General features: G+C 35.9%; 1 long non-coding RNA gene across 1 annotated transcript in view; it reads right to left on the reverse strand.

The window, feature by feature from the left end:
- The window catches only part of LOC132680289 (uncharacterized), a 47,182-nt gene that overhangs the window by 17,422 nt on the left and 14,367 nt on the right, over positions 1-15,393 (reverse strand). Inside the window, exon 2 of the long non-coding RNA XR_009610615.3 lies at positions 7,640-7,739. This is a non-coding gene — a long non-coding RNA (uncharacterized LOC132680289). The remainder of the gene's footprint in view (positions 1-7,639; positions 7,740-15,393) is intronic.

The following is a 15,393-nucleotide window of genomic DNA, read 5'->3' on the forward strand; positions in this document are numbered from 1 at the left end:
GAGACAAAATGTAAACACTTAGTAAATCTGGGTAAAAGGTATCTGGGAAATGCTGATACTTTTCTTTCAAATTATCTGTATGTTTGAAATTGAATAAAAATATTTTTTTAAAAATTTTCACAAATAAATATCCCAGCCCAGTTGATATCATCAATTCTATCATCAAACGTTTATAAAGGATAAAGTAAATAAAATAAATAGGAAATATCACCAAGCATACAGAAACTTTTCAGCAAACAGAACTTATTTTACTAGGTTAATATAATCTTGATATTACAACACTGAAAAAGACATTATAAGAAATTTACTGACTTATATCCCTCGTAAACACAGACACACAAGACTTTACCAAAATACAAGTTGAATCCATCAATATATAGAAAGGATAATACATCATGAGCAAGTAGATTTTTTATTAGGAATGCAAGGTTAATTTAACATTCAAAAATCAACATAATTCACCATGTTAGAATAAATTTTTTAAAAATAAGTTCATCTCAATAGGTGCAGGAAAAACATTTGACAAGATTCAATTATATAATCATGATAGAAAAATCTTTAGCAAGCTATCAGTAGAAGGGAAATTCACTGATCTGATAGAGGAAATTCACTGATACACAAAAAAACTATAGCTCCAGACTTTATGATAAAATACAAATCAATCTCAGTGTAGGTTGAACAAAAACTATGGCAGTGTTAAATTTCTTAGTAATATTTTGGAGTTCCTAAGTATCTCCCACCAGTTAAAAATTAGGCCATCTGTTGTAACAATTGATGTTATTAAAGCCAACAGACATAAGAAAAATTCAAATTCTGCCTCAGTTCACTGCTATCTTTCTCCATGAAACCCTAGAGAAAATACATACAAAGAGCATTCAAAAAGAAAAGGAAAATAGTATTTTACTAATTACAACCGCTTTTTATTTTTTATTTTTTTATTTTTTTTTTAATGTTTATTTATTTTTGAGACAGAGAGAGACAGAGCATGAACAGGGGAGGGTCAGAGAGAGAGAGACACAGAATCTGAAACAGGCTCCAGGCTCTGAGCTGTCAGCACAGAGCCCGACGCGGGGCTTGAACTCACTGACCACGAGATCATGACCTGAGCTGAAGTCAGCCGCTTAACCAACTGAGCCACCCAGGCGCCCCTACAACCGCTTTTTAGATTTAGGTTTCAAAATAAAGAATTTTGGTTAACTGAGATGGTATTTCTCATAAGAAAGTTAAACCCAAAAGTCTTCAATGTAACCAATGATCTTCCTAATTATCCATATTCCCTCCCTATCTCATTCCCTACCACTACCCTTTCCATGTTTAAACCAATAGTCTTGGATAATAAGATGAGAAAATTTACTTGCTCCTTTTGTATTATAGCTGAATAGGCAACTTGCTCTTAAATATATTGATAAGTAGGGTTTTAGAGCGTTTCCAAAGTAGTGATTATCAAACAGGGGTTTTGATATTAAAAGACTATATTAAAAGCCCATATTAAAAGACTTTTGAAGAGTCATGGAATACTGAAAAGTTATTTAAAAATCCAGTTTCAGAGTTTCAACTGACTTTTACATTTTTCTTTTCTTTTTATTTTTGGATGTCTGATCTTATTTATTACTCTTAGAAAAGCTCATTTTTGACTGGACTCAGGCTCAGAGATAGAATCTCTCAGAGAGGATAGTCTCTGTCTCTTGGCAATCTATTTCTGGCATTTTTCTTTGGTCCCCTTCATTGTCTTCACCAAAAGTTTCGCATATTCTGCAGCTTCTTCCTTATTTTTCTTAGTACACTGCTTTTTTTTTTTTTTTTTTCACAGCAACACTGATATTTGTGATAGAGGAACAACAAGACACTAAACCTTGGGCACTCTTGTTCTTATCTGCTTTGTTTAGGGGCTCTCTCACAACATATCAGAAGACATCATCTTCTCTAGAGAGACTGAAAAGTCTGTGGATTCTGCTAGCTCTTTTGGGCCCAGGCAACAAGGCACAGTAGTATCCATGAGTCCAGGAATATCCTTCTCCCCCTTTCTAACAATGACCAAATTGAGAACACTGAGATTGGCATCCACAACCTCATACAGATCTGTGCTTTCTTTCCCCCAGTCCTCCTTAGTCTGTAGCAGGAATGCCCCTTCTCAGCAGCAGGTGGAAAAGACCATGGGTCAAGACTCCCTGCTTCATGTGGAAGCCTTGTTTGCTATTGCCACCACTGGTTCGGACCATGTAACTCTTCCATTCTTCACCCAGAGCAACAGCAGCACCTTCTGTGGCCATATGCTTCTCATAGAAGGTACGGAGTTTGCATTCATCATCCACTTCAATGAGTTTCTGGCAGCCAGCAGCTGGGAAAGAGATGTTCAGCTTCATCCTAAAGCAGCATACCATCTCCTAGGTGCGACGACAAAGAAGTATCTTTTTTTTAACTAACCCTACCTACACCCAATGTGGGACTTAAACTACAACCCTGAGATCAAGAGGTGCATGCTCTACCTACTGAGCCAGCAAGGTTCCCCTAGCAAATGGTTCTTTTATATTTTTTTCAAACACTTGAGCCGCCCAAAATGTATCATGCTGGTGCCTCTTTCCCAACTGGCTTTCTCCCAACTTTACAAAAGAAAGACCTACAGCTCATGCATCCCGAACTGTGCTATGGTGAACTTGCTCCAAGTTCTAAGAACCACCAAGGCAGCTGGGGAACAATTCCAAAAGAAGATGCTGATAAAATAAAGAAAATGAATGGAAATGAATGCATTTCCAAAACAGGTAGTTACTGATTATTTGCTTAAAACAAAATGGGGTGGGGGGGCAGGAAATGCCCTAAATCTATCAACTGGTAAATCATTAAAAATAATTTTTTTATGGTAGTTGAGTCTGTGATCCTTAGCAGATAAAGAAGAAGTTCAAAGTGACTGTTTTATTCATATCCACTTTTTATGAAGTGCTTTCAATATTTATATTAATAAAAAAGAAAAATAGGATAGAAGTGATACTGAACTATCTCATTCTAATAATATATTATTATTCAGCTAGGGATACATAAATTAACTGAAAAAAGTCCAATATATCATTTAAATGGATTTTTATTTAAAAAAAAATTTAAGTTTATGTTCTTTTGATTATTTTGAACTTGTAATCAGTGCAATGATAATTCAAGATTTTGACCACTTAAACACTTACTAATCATAAGAAAGACAAATTTAATTTATATACATAGTTTTAATGTGTAAAATATATTAGTGCGATCAATCAAGCATAAATACGTTTAACATTAAGGTAAAATTATGTAAGAGGAATAAAAATAACATCACAGGGAAAAATAAGTAAAATTTCTGTTAAAGAATACTCATGTTTATTTTTTAAACAATATAAGTATTTTTTTTTATATTGTGAATTTCAATTTTATTTTTTTATTTTTTTTAATTTATTTTTTAATATATGAAATTTACCGTCAAATTGGTTTCCATACAACACCCAGTGCTCATCCCAAAAGGTGCCCTCCTCAATACCCATCACCCACCCTACCCTCCCTCCCACCCTGCCCTCCCTCCCACCCCCCATCAACCCTCAGTTTGTTCTCAGTTTTTAACAGTCTCTTATGCTTTGGCTCTCTCCCACTCTAACCTCTTTTTTTTTTTTTTTTTTCCTTCCCCTCCCCCATGGGTTTCTGTTACGTTTCTCAGGATCCACATAAGAGTGAAACCATATGGTATCTGTCTTTCTCTGTATGGCTTATTTCACTTAGCATCACACTCTCCAGTTCCATCCACGTTGCTACAAAAGGCCATATTTCATTTTTTCTCATTGCCACGTAGTATTCCATTGTGTATATAAACCACAATTTCTTTATCCATTCATCAGTTGATGGACATTTAGGCTCTTTCCATAATTTGGCTATTGTTGAGAGTGCTGCTATAAACATTGGGGAACAATATAAGTATTAAATTGCTATTGCATTTATTTTTCATTGGACATTTTTAAAAGGATAATACGATAGTTTTCTTTTTAAATGCCAACATTTGCAACATGCTGAAAGCTGCATCTTTATTATTTTTTTTTAACAAACCAAACATATTAATCCTCATCACCTATTTTACCAATCCCACCACCCACATTCCTTCTGGTAACCATCAGTTTGTTCTCTACAGTTAGAAGTCTGTTTCTTGGTTTGTCTCTCTCTTTTTTTTTTCCTTAGATCATTTGTTTTGTTTCTGAAATTCCACATATGAATGAAATCAAATGGTATTTGTCTTTTTCTGACTTATTTCACTTAATATTATACTCTCCAGATACATCCATGTCATTGCAAATGGCAAGTTTTCATTCTTTTTGTGGCTGAATAATATTCCATTGTATCTGTATATACCACCTCTTTATCCATTCATCAATCAATGGACACGGGCTGCTTTTGTATCTTGGCAATTGTAAATTATGCTGCTATAGACATAAGGATGCATGTATCCCTTTGAATTAGTGTTTTTGTATTCTTTAGGCAAATACCTAGTAATGTGATGCTGGATCATAAGGTACGTCTATTTTTAACATTTTGTGGAACCTCCACACTGTTTTACAGAGTGGCTATACCAGTTTGCATTCCCATCAGTTGCCAGATGGTTCCCCTTTCTCCACATTCTCACCAACACCTGTTGTTTCCTGTGTTGTTGATTTTAGCCATTCTGACAGGTTTGTGTTGTGGTTTTGATTTACATTTCCCTGATTTTGAGTGATGATGAGTATCTTTCCATATATCCATTGGTCACCTGGATGTCTTTTTTGGAAAAAAGGGTCTGTTCATTTCTTCTGCCCATTTTTAATTAGACCATTTGTTTTTTGGATGTTGAGTTATATAAGTTATTTATATATTTTGGATACTAACCCTTTATTGGATGTCATTTGCAAGAATCTTCTCCCATTCTATAGGATACCTTTTAGTTTGTTGATTGTTTCCTTTACTGTGCAGAAGCTTTTTATTTTGATGTAGTCCCAATAGTTTATTTTTGCTTTTATTCTCCTGGTCTCAGGAGACATATCTAGAAAAAAGGTTGCTACAGCTGATGTCAGAGAGATTATTGCCTGTTGTCTCTTCTAGGATTTTTATTGGTTCAGGTCTCACATTTAGGTCTATAATCCATTTTGACTGTTTGTGTACAGTGTAAGAAAGTGGTCCAGTTTCGTGCTTCTGCATGTAGCTGTCTAGTTTTCCCAACACCATTTGATGAATAGACTTTTTCCCACTGGATATTATTTCCCACTTTGAATCGCAAAGATTAATTGGCCTTATAATTACGGGTTTATTTCTGGATTTCCTATTCTGTTTCATGAATCTATGTGTCTATTTTGTACCATATACTAAACTGCTTGGTTGCTACAGCTTTGTAATATAACCTGAAGTCTGGAGTTGCAATGCTGCAGCTTTGCTTTTCTTTTTCAAGGCTGATGCAGCTATTCAGGGTCTTTTGTTGTATTTGTACTCAGCTCATACAAATTCTAGGATTATTTGTTCTAGTTCTATAAAAAAATGCTGTTGGTATTTTGATAGGAATGTCATTACATGTGGAAATTGCTTCGGCCAGCGACAGTTACATCTTAAATGGCAACTTAGGTGTGAAAATATGATTTTTCAAAATTTCTTATAAGGGCTACACAAAAATTTTGAGAATTATTAGTCCAAAAAGTAGCAGGCTAAAATTTGGAGAGACAGATTTTCCTTTTTAAATATGGGAATATCTGTATCTAGAGCTCATCTATAGAAACTCTGAGTAATTAACTGTGAGAATTTATAAGTATTTGTACTCAACAATCAGATCAATATTAAGGGAAGTTTATAGTATTTTTTTTAAGTCTGGTGTGATTTTTCAAGTGTTTAACAATAGAGAGCATTGCACTAAATAACCACGGAGAGAAAATTTCAACATCCATCAAATATAGGGGAAATTTTAAAGATTTGCAAAGATGAGTCAGCAACTTTCCAGTCATCAATATAGATTAATTTGATACCTTTTGTACAAACAGCATAAAACAAGTAGGAACACTGTCTCCACACCTCTATTCATCATTGACTATGATCGCTGATTCACAACCTCTCAATGAATTCATTAAAATTCCTGCTTTGGGGGCACCTGGGTGGCTCAGTCAGTTGAGTGTCTGACTTCAGCTCAGGTAATGATCTCATGGTCTGTGAGTTTGAGCCCCACATCGGGCTCTGTGCTGACAGCCCCGAGACTGGAGTCTGCTTCAGATTCTGTCTCCCTCTCTGCTCCTCCCCCACTCACACTCTGTCTCCCTCTCTCTCTCAAAAATAAACATTAAAAAAATTTTTAATTCCTGTTGTTTTTTTTAAAGAGGGAGGTGTTTAAATAATTTTACACTGCTTTACTTTTCTGATCATCTTTACAGAAATAAGAGTATATCTCACCTGCTAGTTTCCTTAGGTAGAGAAGTGGTAAAGACACACTACAATCTGTTAAAGTTCTACTAGAACACATCCTAGAAAATGTAATAATTTGGGTACAGCAATAAAATGTACACATCGTGAAGTCATTTACAGAATTGGAGAGATCCTTATTCCAATTCATATTAATAAAATTTCATTTTTCAATTACACATATAATCAAGCACTGACAAATTAATATTGAGGGGGGAATTAAAATGAAGAGTGGAATGGACTCCTTATACCTAGTCTAAAATATTTACCTTATGATTTTCTAGTTAGCTATTTGAATAAGTATCATTTCCTTAGGCTTAACTCATATCTTTTTTATTTAACACTATTATGTTGTGATGATAAATTTAAAAAGTAGACTTTTTTTTCTTTTGGTTCAAACATGTTCATGACAAATAATCCATATGGAAAGAATGTCTTGAGCCCACATATATTATGAATAAGCTTTATAAGAATTGTGCCATGAATATTCAATGCCCCTAAATTAGTAAGTTAGCTATTATGAAGTCAAATACTAAAACAAAAGCTGCTGAATGCTGTCAAATTGGTGTCATCAGCTTGAAGGACCAAAATTAACTTATGTATCACACACATACATTTTTACGTTGTCAAGAAATGACTGAGTATTAACAAAAACACATTTTCATTATGCATATAAGGTAGATCAGAAGTTGATCCTTTGATATTAAGATATTAATGAAGTTATTCTACCTTTGCCTTTGCAAAATTGCTTTGCTAGAAAACTAAATAAGGAAAGAATGTAGATCCCTAGAAAACGGGGGCACTTACTTCTTAAAATTCAACTCTTTCAATCAAATGTCAGTAAATTCTGACAGTAAAGTTGGGTGGGAGGATCTTTGTTTTTACTTCTCAAAACAATCTCCCTTTGGTTATTCTCTTGGTGCACGCCAATATTGTCACAGTTTATATGCTTCGGGAGCTAAAAGGATCTCATCAGGGGCAATAAATAGCCTTTGAAAGGCAGGCTTCTACTTGGACTGCCTCTCCTAAACTGGAGTTTCTCTCTCTCTCTCTCTCTCTCTCTCTCTCTCTCTCTCTTTTTCCTTTTGAGAAAGAGAGAGAGGATGCAAGTGAGCAAGGGGAAGAGACAGAAGGAGAGACAGAATCCCACAAGGGGCAGAGAGAGAGACAGAGACAGACAGACAGAGAGACAGAGACAGAGAGATGCAGGGCTCAAACTCACCTGACATAGGGCTTGAACTCACGAACCATGACATCATGACCCGATGATAGAAGTCGGATGCTTAACTGACTGAGCCACACAGGCACCCCTCTTTTTCTCTCTTTTTTTTAAATTTTTCAACCTTTTTTATTTATTTTTGGGACAGAGAGAGACAGAGCATGAACGGGGGAGGGGCAGAGAGAGAGGGAGACACAGAATCGGAAACAGGTTCCAGGCTCCGAGCCATCAGCCCAGAGCCTGACGCGGGGCTCGAACTCACGGACCGCGAGATCGTGACCTGGCTGAAGTCGGACGCTTAACCGACTGCGCCACCCAGGCGCCCCTCTTTTTCTCTCTTTAAAAAGAAAAAAGTTCATAAATTATTGGCCAACGTTAAAATGCTAATATATTCAAATAACATAAAACATATATTACATAAACATTATGGTAAGAAACAGAAATTTTTTAAAAGAAAAATAAACAATCTTCTAGAAATATACTTCATTGTAGCAAAGAGTTAAACATTGTTTACAATTCCCTAAATTCTAGAATGTCCTTAATTTGAATAATGTTTGATTTCTTGCTCCCATCAAAGTGAATTTTTTCAAGCTTCACAACTGCCCTTCCCTTCTCTGGGAGGGAGCCTATTGATATACTATACTATGTTCTTGGTGACTTTTCACCTGCTTCTTCCATCATTGTTAACATTAACTTCTTTCTACTAAGATCAAGAAGAGTTCATTCCCGCATAAAGTTAGGGATCCAAAGGACAGTCTTAAACATTCAGTTGTTTTATGGCCACTATGTTCAATAATTGATCAGGGATTGCCTGGACTTGGTTGGGTGAGACTAGAGTTGATTGGTACTTCTCAGCATCCTACTCTGCTAATTACAAAGTTGGTTCTCTGAATGGAGCCTAGACATTTCGACTCTCTCCTCAGTCCGAACAGGCCCAGTGGGGCCTTCCCATCTTTAGTCTCAGAGAGCCATCATTCCTCCTTGTGATTCAAGTATTTTAATTTTTTTAATGTTTATTTATTTTTGAAAGACAGAGAGTGCAAGCAGGGGAGAAGCAGAGAGAGAGGTAGACACAGAATCTGAGGCAGGCTCTAGGTTCTGAGCCATCAGCACAGAGCCCGACATGGGGCTCAAACTCACAAACTGTGAGATCATGACCTGGGCCAAAGTCAGCTGCTTAACCAACTGAGCCACCCAGGGGCCCCAATGATTCAAGTACTTTAATCCCTGTGTCCCAAAGTCTAGGGAAAAAAAAATCCCACGATCCTCATTGGCTCCTTCAAGAAGTCTCTGATCAAATAGGATTTTCATTGGCCATTCCAGAATTCCAAAGTTTCTCAAGCAGCCATGCAACTGACGAAACCCCAGGACTCTTAATACCTTAAATACATACACATTTTTCAGATATTCTAGCAATGCAGAGTTTTTTCACATTGGCCAGTTCAGCTAGTGTCGCAAACTTAGTATTATTTTTCCACTTTACTTCTGATCTTTAGAAGTTTGTAGAGAAGGGTGCCTGGGTGGCTCAGGTAGTTGAGCATCTGGCTTCAGCTCAGGTCATGATCTCACCATTCCTGAGTTCAAGCCCCATGTCAGGCTCTGTGGTGACAGCTCAGAGCCTGGAGCCTGTTTCAGATTCTGTGTCTCCCTCTCTGTCTCTGCCCCTCCCTGTCTCCCTCTCTGTCTCTGCCCCTCCCCAACTCATGCTCTGTCTCTCTCTCTCAAAAATGAATAAACATTAAATTTTTTTTAAAAAAGTATGTAGAGAAATTAAAGTTTTAAAAATATTTTTATTATTATTCCTTTATGATCTAGATCTATTTAGATATAAATGTAAAAAAATAATCCTCAGGAGTAAATTATCTTCTCAATTTTTTTCTCTCCATTAAGAGAAGAAGATTAAAAAAAAAAGCAAAGGAATTTTGATTTTCTCAGGAAACTGAGATAAATAGTTCAATATAAATTCTATGAAATTAAACCTGCAAAATTTCAATTTTAGTCAGCAAATGTAAGCACTTATCCCTGTGTCTTTACCTACTGCATGATGGCTTTGATTGGAAGAGTTACATGCCAAGGTCCCTGGATTACAGAACAACAGTAAAGGCTACCATGAATATTGATCTGCTCAGACCTGAAGGCAATGAAATTTATTTTGCCTACACCAAGAAACTTGTTCTCCTCTGCTTTCTGGTGCTGGAAATAGTCTTTCTGGAAATAGTCACCCAAGTGCTCTACCTTAAAAACTTTTATCTCAACCCTACCTAAAAAAAAAAATTCTTTTCTATACTGAATCTCCAACTCTCCATTAAAAGCTTGTTTGGGTACATTTTGGTCACTCAATATCTCAAAGAAGATAAAAAGGACTGCACATAGTTGTGCTGGTCATTTGAATTAAATTTCACGAGAGATTATTCTTTGAAAATAAGTAAACAATATGCAATTCAGTTAACAAACACAGAACAACTCTGGAAATGGTTAAGCCCAATGCCTCTAATCAGATGAACAGATCAATGTGACAAGTAATTGAGCTGGAAGTCAATATTTAGGATTTGGGTAAGAGGGGCAGGTAAAACCTAGAGAATGTGAGAATTGCAAGCTGGTATGGGAAAACCGAAAAAAAAAAGAGAATTGATAAGAGTATATCAGGAAGTACAGGTTCTAATAAGAAGGAGGAATAAGATACAGCACATGGTTAAATTTTAGAGTGAAAAGCAAGGCAGAAACCTAGTCATTTGATCATGTCAAATGACAAGTTGTATTAGCAAAATGTTTAGCTGCAGGTAACAGAAAATTCCAATTATTAGAGGCTTAAACAAATGAGTTGCTTTTTCTCACATAAAAGTCAAGATATGAAGAGTTTACCTTCTCCATTCACTAAAACTACCCTTAATCCAGTGTGTTATTTATTGCTCTGCTCTTGTATTACAATACAAGGGCCATCTTGTATTGGCTCTCATTCATACATGTGTTACCCAGTGGTTGACTGTGAGATGCCATTGCAGCTCCAGACAACATGTCCACATTTAAAGCCAGACAAGTGGCTTATGTGTTGTACTTGGTTAATATATCACTTTGGATTGCAAAAACCTTCCCAGAAAACCCTAGCATAAATCCATGTACATCTCATTGGACAGAACTACCATGAGGCAACTCCCTTAGCTATAAGGGAAGGGGGAAAAAGCATGTTCTGCTGTGCTATGTATTTCTTGAACATAAACTAGCCAATACATGCTTGGTAAATAATGCAATAATGTCATTATAAAGGAATATATATCTATTGTTTCATGTAGAACTTTTCTTACGCAAAAGGAGGCCAGAACAGCAGCAATAATACATATTATATTAATTGAAAGATGCAGTTTTTCACATTTTAACATTTCTGAAACCAACAAAGTTTATCATTGTGTAGATAAGGTAAACTCATCACAAATTGCCATTGCTTTTGCATACATACGCAAGCTTGGTCATAATAACATATATATTATCATATATTCAAAAGAATACTATATTGTTGCTACTACATGCCAAGCAATATAACTAAAGGCATGACAAAGTGCAAAACTCCTCAAAATCAATGGAAGACATTTCAAAACAATCAGGGACTGGTATGACTGATATATCTATTAATCATGTAAAACTATCATTAAGATAGAAACCACCAATTTGTCAGAAATTTAATACTGATTTTGAACAGAGGCTGTTCAACATCTATCTAGTAACACATGATTCAGTGAAGATAAATTAAAAACTATAAATTAGTCAAAGAGAAAAATATGAGCCTCAAAACTTGTAAGCTAGTTACTTGGAAGAAAACCTCCAAGTTTTTAAGTTTTTAAGAAATGCTACAATGCTCTTAATGGCATAAGCTACTGTATGTGCAAAAATATGGAGGATTTTGCTAAGTTGAAAGTGATACAAAAGAGTTGACCTCCAAATATGAAAAAGTTTTAGCAATTTTTACCAGTTTTCTTTAATTAAAATTTTTAGTTTTAGGTATGTACAAGAGTGATTATTTTTACAGTCTTTGACCAAATAAGTCTAAAAGAATTCTTTCAAAGAGTAAACATCATTCTAATTTGAAAATAAACCATTGCTTCATTGCTTAAATAGCATGTATAACTCTTATTAGTACATAAAATAATGGAGTACCTTCTCTTACAGTAAAAGCATCTTAATAAATTTGAAATAATCAGCAGGAAAGTGGGGAGAAAACCTTCAGGTTGGCAACTGTACTGGAATCAGGAACCTTCCTTCATAATTTTAAGAAAATTAAAAATGAGCTCCACATGAGGTAGCCCCTCTCCAGGGGCATTCACCCAAGGCTTGAATGATCTAGTCCCAAAGGAGGCTGTGCTACCTTCCGTAGTTTTGCCAACAGCAGCCACACTAGCTCAAAGCGTCCCTTCCATTTGCTTTACCCTGCACCTGCTACTTTTGGCCTGGCTGGAGTGTTGCCAGTATCTTTTCTCTGCTGTTTTTGTAAATTTTTAATATTCCCTATGGTAGCTTCTGTTCACTTCTGGTTTTCAGGAATACACTTGATTTGTGACTACTGACCTTGAACCTGCAACCCTACTAAATTCCCTTATTCTTTGTTCATAATTCATTTGTGCATCATTTTGGAATTTCTATATAAACAATCACTTAATCTGCAATGATTAAAGTTTTATCTCTTCAATCCCAACCCTTATAATAGTTGTTTTTTCATTACTATACTAAATAAAACTAAGCATAACTATAATTAAAAGCTGTAAAAGTGTAATTTTGCCTTGTTCCTAAACTCAGTGAGACACAGTTTTCATTATTTCACCATGTATAAAGTTTTATTTTTGCATTAGTTTCAATTACTTGATTTCTTCAATTATAAGAAAATTCTTTTCTATTTTTGCTGCCTATAAATTTATTTATTTATTTATTTATTTATTTAATAAATGTGTTCAAATATCTTCCTAATGTTTCAGCATCTATAGCAACATTACTCTGTTCATTTCTAATACTGATAATATGTTCCTTTTTTTTTTCCTTCTTTGGTCTCAGTAGACATTTGTCAACTCCTTTAGCCTTTTTAAAGAACAACTTTTTACCCTCATTTATTGTTTCTGGTACAGGTTGCCATTCGATTTCTTTAATTTCTGCTCTTTTATCATTTCCTTCTGCTTTCTTCAGATTTTTTTTCTTGTTCTTTTCTCTGAATTCTTTAAATGGATGCTCAGCTAATTACTTTCAGCTAGTTTTCTTTTTCTAACAATGTGCTTTTAAGTCCATAAGCTGCCTCTAAACTCAGCTAGAACTATACCCTACAAGACAAATACAAATGCAGAGAAGGAGGGCTTTTGACTCCAACATTCCTTGAGGATTTGTCTTTGTTTTGTTTTTCTTTTTGATGTCAAAGTCTGCAATGACCTTGACTCCATGCAGTACTAACTTCTCTTTATATTTTCTTGACCCTGCAGTTTGGGACATATTTTTTTGATACAGTTCCTTTTTTTAAATGTGGTGATGCTGGTGTCTCCTGGTCTTCTGACTCACTTCTCTGCCTCCTTTGGGAATTCTCAAGTCACCTCTGCTTGACTTCTAAATGTCAGAGAGCCCAGTGCTCATTCTTAGACTCTTTATTTTTAAAAAATATTTTGTCCCTAGGTTACTTTCTCTAGTCTCATGATTTGGAATATCATCTCTACCCTGATGAGTCCCACACTTTTCTCTCCTATAATCCCATGCCTGTATTTTTTTTCCAGAAAAAAAAAAATTGGATATATAACGGACATATCCTAAAGAAAAATCTTGATGTCTTTCCACCTACCTCCACTAAGCCTGTTTCTCCCCCATACTGGTAAGTGGTACCACCAGTCTCCCAATTCCTCAGGCCAAAAGCCCATGAATTATCTTTACTCATCTCTTAACAGCATTCACTCCAAAGTATACATGCTCTCACATATGTATACATATACACATGCACACAAACACAAACCTTGTAATGCATTGACAAATCCTATCAATTCAACTTCCAAGGCTCATATGTATATTCAATGGTTCCCACAAGTATCATAGCTCAAGCCATCATTACCTATTGAGTAAAATATCAAAGAGCCTCCTAACTGGTTTCTATGTTCCCTTGCTTGTTTCTCTATAATCCACCCACCAAAAACTCAGAGTGATTTTTATAATATAATGACGTAAGTCAAATTATATTATCGTTCTGTTTAAAACCTTTCAGGGAACACCCACTGCACCAGAATAAAATCTAAATTTCTTCACCTGGATTGGCAGGCCCCATACAACTTGGGCCATGCCTACCTGTCTGACCTATCCAGCCTCACACTTCATTCTCACCCAGTGTGTTCTAGCCTTCTACTGTTCCCTGAACACTCTAGTACCTTCACTAGCTGCTTCCTCTGCCTGAATGCTCTTACCCAAAGACTTTGTGGGGCTAGTTCCTTCTCTTCTTTTAGCTCTTCATTTATGCTACTCTTTCAGAGCAGGAGGCCAACCTAATTTAACCCCGGAGTCACTTGATCATATTAGTCAATTATAATTTTGTGAAAAACACTTCATATCTATCTTATTATATACCTGTTTGCCTGTCTCTTCCCGAATTTAACCATTCTGCAAACAAAGATATTGTCTATCTTTGTTTCCTGCTTTTTCCCCAACATCTAGAAAAGTGCCTGTTACATAATGAGAACTTAATAAATTAATGAAAAAAAACCTGAATCCTTGAGACAAAAACAAACAAACAAAATTAAGATTAGTTCCTAAAGTAGCTCAGAGGAACCACTGGATTAATATAGTTATTTTAATTCCAGAGTGATTTGAAGACTCAGAGTAAACCAGAAAGCTGAAACTTGTGGCCCCTGACACAAAATCACCTTTAGTGACCGCTGTTTGAGAGCACTGCCAAAGGCAATTTAAAAGAAGACCCTGAATCAACCTCAGTTTCCATCATGAAATATCCATAAATGCCCTTCAGCTCCTCCTTTAATTCTTATAAAACATGCAAACAAGAACACTTAAGCTCTCTTTTGGGAAACTGTTAAAAATGACTTAATTAGGAAATTTATTTTTTCTTTCTCTTTTAAAACTTTTTGTGTATGCTCTGGTTTTGTTTCTTCTCTCATTCTATAATAATACTTTTCAGTGGCTGATCTCATTCCTCTGAAAGGTTAAAGTTTCTCTGCTGGGCTGGGGAAAATTAGCCTGGGACAGGGGCATCTAGACAAGAGGTCAGGTGACTTCTGCCCTGAATCTGCTAGGGTGTGAAGGTGTCATCACACTTCATTTGATCTCAGTGCAGAGAACAGCAGGTGGGGCACAGAAAAGTTCCGGAAGCTGCCTTTGGCCAGAATGCCCAGCATGGACTGGCCACCTACACAGTGCAGGGCAGAGTGGGAACAGGAGAAGCCTGACCACTGTGACCACTGCTATTTCTATTTGTCCCTTCCCTTGAAAGGGAAGCTTTAAGAAAACCCTTTGGCTGGAAATGAATAAAGATCAAGAATCAACTTAAGAGACTGATTATATGAAATTTTTATTCTTCCTCTGGACCAATTCAAATGAATTAGGACTAAGAAAAAGCTGCCTGAGACTTTTTACTAGGCCTATTGAGTCCTGTCTCCCAAACAGCCATGGCCAGATGGCAATGCAAGTCAGCTGGGTATTTTATTAAAGAAGGCCACTGCCAATGCCATCGGTGCTTTCATGGTAAGCAAGAACCTCTTAAAGTGTTTCAATAGATAGAACCTTTATGCCAATTAAAA

Source organism: Panthera onca, chromosome A1 (assembly GCF_046562875.1).
Source record: "Panthera onca isolate mPanOnc1 chromosome A1, mPanOnc1 haplotype 2, whole genome shotgun sequence".
Lineage (NCBI taxonomy): Eukaryota > Metazoa > Chordata > Mammalia > Carnivora > Felidae > Panthera > Panthera onca.